The following is a 7,463-nucleotide window of genomic DNA, read 5'->3' on the forward strand; positions in this document are numbered from 1 at the left end:
GTCTAAAAGTGTGTGAAATAATTGCTCTCTGCTGATTAAACAATTAAATATTTAATTTAAATATACATGCTATAGTAGTGGTGTCTAAAACGTGAGTCCACATTGCCCTGGAGTGGCAGTCTATCCTGGATATAATGCCTAATTATTAAGCTGCAGGCACTAGAGAGCAAAATGATCTCACAATTTGGAGATGCCCCTGCAAGACAGTAGCTCTCTAACCCCTAGCGGGTGCAGTTACTAGTGTACTATGCAAGTATAAATGTTTCACATAGTACAGCTGGCAGATAGTAGTTTTCAAACAGACAGAACAATAATTTAGGGCAAAGTTCTTCTCAAAACTAGATATGTATCAGCATGCACTTGAGCCATGGAGTTCCACTGATCTCAGTAGGAATTGTGCATATGGAACAAACATGCATTACCAATTACTATTTATGTAGTTCTACATGGGAGCATGGTGTTTTAAAGACAAATAAGAAGAAAATTTCTTCCCTGAAGAATTATAATTTAAGTTAGAGCATCGAAAACAAATTATGGTAACATTTACTTAGTGGTTCAGGGAAGGCAGACATTAAAAAATAAAGGGAGAAGGAAAATATCTCGAGGGGAAATTATTTACATGAATTCAGATCAGATGCAATGTAGCTTCCTTTCTGGTACAGATTTTTGCTTGCTAGTTTTGCAGTAGAAGACTTCAGTACAGATAAAAGATCCTCGGTGTTTAGAGGATTGTGTCATTAGTTATTATTATTATTATTATTATGGAGGCACAGTCGTGACTTGCTAGCTAAGGGTGCATTGATATTCTATGGTAAGCCTTATTTTGACATCACCCCATCTAACTTTTGATCTGAGTAAAAAAATTGTGAATGTAACTGTGTGGAATATAGGTTAGGAGAACAGGTTTTACAGACAGTTCCATAATCCTAGGCTACCTAGTTTTCACACACAATTTAATCATAAACTGGCACTTTACAAAAGGTTATTTTAGTATTTCATTAATTTTTGTCTCTGTTTTCTCAGCCCAGAATACAGTTTTAAAACTTCTCTCCCCTCCCACTGGTATTTACATAGCTTGGTGTGCATACTCCAGCAATAAGTTGCTTAGCTTTAAAAAGAGAGAAATAACAAATTATCATAATTAAGCAGGTCTCTTTTACATGAACTGCCACTGACCTATAAAGAGATAAATGCCAGTTAATATTCTCTCCCACCTCCTCAATTCTATCCAGAACTGGCCCTAGCTTCACCAAGCTTGCATGATCCCCAAACATCTCCAGTCTTTGTTATTCCCTCTTTCCATGCCCTTTTTGCTGCATCCTGGCTAATCCTATCACCTCCATGCCCACCATCCCACCAAAATGTCACACAGCTACTAGTGAGTACTCCAATACAAATAAGACTCATTGAACTTTCACAATATATTGCAGAGAATCAATTTTTTTTCTTGTAAATTAAAAATGCAGACCAATAATCTCTATTATATAAGCCAACATCTGGTCCTTTGTGTTCACAATATGATCTGTAGTTCTTTCCCACAAGGTCTGAATTTATCAAGTACTGAAGCATACACATTGCATAAAAATCAAGAAATAGCAAATTGAATGTTCACCTTTCATGCTCAGCTCTGCAGGAAAAACTATTCAATTTCGTTGTCAAATACATTAGGGAGAAAAAGTACAAAATAAAGATAAATCAGATTAACACTTTCAAAGATAAATGGTATTTCAGCCAAATTTAATCTTACTTTGGCAAAGTGCAAACTCATTTCAAAACATCTACTGTACATGGGATACTCAGCAGAGTACTAGTTATAATCATTTTGTAATTGCATTAGGGTGGGGACATTTTCAGCTAGACTCATGGGGCAATGGAGCAATTTAGATCTGAGGTTAAGAGCTGGAATTCCAGTATTCAGTCCAATTGAGTTTAACCATAAAAGTTGTTTATTCCTTCTGCTCAAGCTGGTTTACCCCTCTGCTCTTCACTTAACAGAAAATGACTCTCCATGATTCTTGCTTGTCAAAAAGAACAAGAGTGAAGGAAGAGAGCTGGAAAGGAGATAAAAATTATACAAACTAGAAGGCCGATACTAATAGTTGTCAGATAAGCTAGTTGGAGGTCCTGAATCCCAATCCAGCAAAGCACTTAAAAGTTTAACTATGTGAGTAATAATCCCACTGAATTCTATACTATGCACAAGCCTGATCCACGACCCATTGAAATGGACTGGAGTATGCCCATAGGCTGCAGTGGGCTTTAGACGCACGTGCTTAAAGTTAAGCATGTGTTCACGTGCTTCACTAGATCAGGACCCTCATGCTCAACACCTGTCAGGATAAGGCCCCGGGACAGTATAAATAGGGATTATGGGTTAAATTCATTGCTGTCATAACTGAATGCTGCCTCATTAAAGTCAAAGTCGTGTTTAACCCATTGACTTTAGTAGGGTTGTACAAGAGAAGCTGGCTCAATATTTTTAGGGTTAAATCTGATGAAACACAGTTTGAACCCCATATTTAAATCTCTTCGGGTTAAATTTAGTTTTAAATCCAAATTCCACACTTTTATTCATACTTGCTAGTAGCTCTGCTTGGTCCAATGAGCTTTGCAAACTCTTGCAACTCTGGCAGCAGGTAGGTTAGGTAGAGATGGTGGGAGGGATAGCTCAGTGGTTTGAGCATTGGCCTGCTAAACCCAGTGTTGTGAGTTCAATCCTTGAGGGGGACATTTAGGGATCTGGGGCAAAATCAGTGCTTGGTCCTGCTAGTGAAGGCAGGGGGCTGGACTCAATGACCTTTCAGGGTCCCTTCCAGTTCTAGGAGATAGGATATCTCACTGTCTTCTAAATAATTTCAAATATCAGTTCCATTTTCTCCCACCACATAAATTCAAAACATTTTAATTATAAAAATATCTCTGCCTTTTTACCAGGATTGGAAAAAAGAAGATATCAAAATTATGTTGGCATTACTTCACCTTTAAAAAGTGATAAACCCCATTGTGTCTATATAATGTCTCTTTGAGGCTGGTAACTACAGCAGCTCTGCTCTGTGTTACCTATACAAAAGTTAACATGTCATGCAAACACAGACAATGAAGATATTTTATTTTTTAATACCAAGGCAACAAAGACATTCATAAATGTTAAATCCCTTGGACTAATGTATAATTCATTCTGTGATGTGACAGTTGAACAAAATTGTATCTATAAATATATAATGTTGTACGGTACTTTTTAAAAAATGTAGTTTACATTTATAAAATAATTGGCTTTCATTCACCAGATCATCTTCTCCTTATACATTTTTTTTCAGTGGACATCAGGAATTGCAGTTCATGACTTGAGAGATACATACATTTTCAAGCCTGAGTAAACTGGCCCTGATAATGTTTTACCACACCATACATGAAATGTTATTTTGTTCCCTTTTCCTTATGGCCAATTTTATTTTTGCAAAATTGAGGAAGGGGATGTTGGACACAAACAATGGAATAGCAAAAGAACTGAAAATCTACAATTACCAGTACACTTACCTCTGATATGGGCTGTGAGACCTGGGCATTAGAGCTGTATGAATATTTCAACTAGAATCATCAAAATACTCTAAATATTCCTTGGACTGAGTGTGAACTGTTTCCAGAATCTGTCACTGGCTTGCTCAAATTTTGTTTGGGTTCATGAACTGCTTGTAGAGGTATTTTGCTAAATGATTTGCTCTCTTGTTGTCGGTATGTTTATCAGACTACTGTTTGCAATGTAGTTCAAGTTCAATCCTGGTTCTTTGAGGCTGGTCACATATGGAAATTCACATGCTAGAAGTCATAAGGGTCTTGATTTTCTGAAGTGCTGAGCACCTACAAATCAAACTGCAGTTAATACAAGCTGCAGGTATTCAGCAATTGTGAAAACAAGGCTTGTGGTTCCTATTGGTTGGGCCTTGTGCGCAGAAGGATCAGCCAGTTCTGCAGAAGACATTTTCAACTGATTTCTCAGAGGAAAGTGGGAAGTTGCATTTAAATTGGGCATCATGAATCAGCTGGAAAACGTAGAAAAACAACAATTTCCCCTGATATCTTTATCTGTCCAGCTGTCAATGGCCTATCATCTTCTCTAACTCCCCTCATTCCTGGGCATAATGTCATTATTATTTATACTTTGGCCCACAGAACAATTTTAATCCAGTTTTACAAGGTGCGTTGTATTTCCCTGAGCTCCAAAGTCTGTAGCTGCATCACTGCTGAAACCCGAACCATTTCTGGTTTTGGCAAACCAGAGTGAATCCATACAAACCCAAACTTTGCCTATGGATTTACTATAGGATTTGATCGTTGGATAATTCAAACTTTAAACCCTGCAAATTGTATTTCACATACTAATTTGTAAACATCTTTTAAGTGGAATTTGAAAGGGTGCAAAGACCTGCTGGGCAACACTAGGCATAACAGGCTCTTAATGAGAATTCTATACAGACAGAGCTTACAGGACTCAGACCCTTTGTGAGGAATGATTGAAGTAAGGTCCAAACAGACCAGATATATTAAAAGCAGAGCTGGTAGCCCTGCCTACAGTTAAGGTTGCCCAACACTTTCCATTAAAAGGCCCTGCAATCATGTGCTTTTGTGCCAAACTTAAACTGTTTGAGCTGAAATTTTCCATGCTGCATGTCTGCTTCCAGCTGAATTTTTATTGGAAAATTTCTGCAAAAATTATTCAACCATTTCCAAGAACAAGGTTAGGAAAAAATATATTGTTTGCCCATGTTAAAAATATTCTTACAACTGATTCACTGAGAAGCTCTAGCAGCTCCATGTTTTGAAGCAGGGCCTTGACATTTGGTGAGGGAGTCACTTTGGCATCAGGGACATGTCTTTTGTTACCCCCATAAAAATTCACACATTTGGTCAAATTATAAGTCTCTGAAAAAATCTGAATTTGCACATGCTCATTTGAGACTTCTTAGAGTTGGGCAGCTAAATTCTCTAAAAATTCCATCTGTACTGGGCATGCTCCAGCGCAAGGCTGCAGGGGCTGAGCAAGACTTTCCCAGCAATTGGTCCTCCTGGCCACTATAGCACCAGAACTGAGAGCAGGGAGACGGTCTTTCCTGTGCACTCAATGCTCACCATGCTGGTGTCCAGGCAGCCACAGTGGAATACAGCAGGGAAAGGGGCAGGTGTAGGAAGGAAGACTGACAGGAGCTGGGGAGGAGGGGGTTGGATAGGAGCAGAGGGGGAGAGGGCAGGTGCTAGAGTGAAGGGGGTTAGATAGGAGCAGGTGGGGCACAGCCCAGGGGTGGGGTTGGATAGGAGGAAAGAGACAGGCTGGGGCACAGGGGTCTAACCACTAGTGACCACTCCTCTACAGAACCTGGAATTGAGTCTACAAATCCTCAGTCTCCACATTCCTCTGCCGCCAGCAAACACCTGTGAAATCCACTGGCAAAATGTTTATCTCATTTCCCTTCTAGTCTCTGATCTATACAGGATAACAGCTTACTGCTGCTACCATTTACTTGATTTGTTCAAATGGTAGAGATCTATGCTGTGACTCTGAAGGTCTGAGTCCTGCTGATGACCTAATTTGAGGGGCTCAATACAGTTCCATATGATGAAAAAAAAATTCAATCTGTTTTTTGTAAAACATTAAGAAATTATATCAAACAAACAACCTACTCCCCCACCACCACCACCATACACATTAAAATAACTCTAAGGTTGCAAAGTCAAGCACTCAAAATTAAGAAATACCAGAATTAAGGTTGCCTGTGCAGTCTTAATGTGGTCGTCTCATGTGTATGCATTATTATACAGTTACATGATCACATATTTTTTTCCCACAAAAGCCCAACCTCATTCAGAGCACAGCATGCACAGTGCTCAGGGTGGTATAGTAAAGGAGGCTGTTGTCAGTAGGCCACTTGCTCATTTGTTCTAGAAGTTGGGAAGGTGTATAATAAATGAGGCAAAGGGTTGAAGGAAGAGAAAGGATGGCTTTATGGTTATGGCTGTTATTGGTTCCCTGAAGAATGAGATTCTATCCCTGCACTCTGTCACAGAATTTGTATGTGATGCTGACTTAACTACTTATTCCGAACCCTTCCCAGATCTATTAAAACTTTCATATCAAAATGGAAACGGTTTATATTTAATTAATTATGTTTAATCAGGTTAGTATAAAATAATTAGTTTCATATGGTAAATAATCCCATGACTTTTTGTGAGAAAGGGCATATAAATATGTTAGTATTATAATACAAACTTAAGAGATTCAAGGCATATGAACATAATGTCATATGCATGTCATTTTGATGGTGAAATGTAAAACTTCCATGGGAACAGTTAATATGCAGATTTTGCATATTAGATCATTTTAGCTTGGAAAATGGTGTCCTATATCTTTAAAACTCCAATTGAAATAACGCCTCCCTTTTTAACTAACTATACTGACACTAGAGATGACCAAAAAATTTTAATTGAAACTTTTTTTGATGGTTTATGGCTTTTTGATTAAATGGAAATATTCACCAAAAAAATCCATTTCATCAAAAAGAATTCAGGTTTTTGTGAAAACTTGAGAATAGATTTTTTTCAGTTGTTGAACACTTTAAAAAAATCCAGGTTTTGGTTTTTATACCAAAATCCTGAATTTTTCAATAAAAATGTTGATGAAAACAAAAGTTTTGTTTCCATCAACATTTTTTGTAGGGGAAAAATGATTTCCTGACCAGCTCTGACGTAAGTAATCATCATATAGGAACTTAGGAAGGATGATACAGTGGCTAGGGTGCTAGCCTAGAATTTAAGAGACTCATGTTCAATAGTGCACCACACAGTCACTTAGTTTCTTGTGCCCCATTTCCCCATCTTTAAAATGGGGGTAATAGCATTTCCCTATATCGGAGGGGTGTTGTGAAGAAAAAGACAATAGGGCATTCAGCTACTATGGTAATGGATGCTATATTAGTGCTTTAGGTAGATTGTTGTAAGGCACATAAACTGTTCCTTCTACAAGTCTAGCTCCTATTGTACATGTATAAGAAGCTGCCTGCTTTTGCCAGTCAGCAACAGATGAGTCTCATAGACATAAATAGGGAAAATTTACAGTGCCAAGCAAAGTCTGCTCAACTGCCAAAACCAACAGTGAATCATTGGTTGAGCAGCAATTAAACCAGAACAATAGACCCTAAAGCCTGTCTTTATGCATTTTCCCAACCGTATACTGATTATCCAGGCCACAAACAATATAGAAATAAAGACTCTCTATGAAAATAGAAAGTAAAAATTTATTAAAAATTCAGTATCTTATATAACACTCTTCCCTATTAAAATATTTTTTTAAATATTCATCTTTACAATACACCTCTTATGAAGCTCCCAGGATTGTACATTAGACTGTTTAGTATCTTGGCTCATAGTCTCTGCGCCATTATTAGAGAAATGCTAAGGTAGCATTTAAGGTA

Source organism: Emys orbicularis, chromosome 9, assembly GCF_028017835.1.
Source record: "Emys orbicularis isolate rEmyOrb1 chromosome 9, rEmyOrb1.hap1, whole genome shotgun sequence".
Lineage (NCBI taxonomy): Eukaryota > Metazoa > Chordata > Testudines > Emydidae > Emys > Emys orbicularis.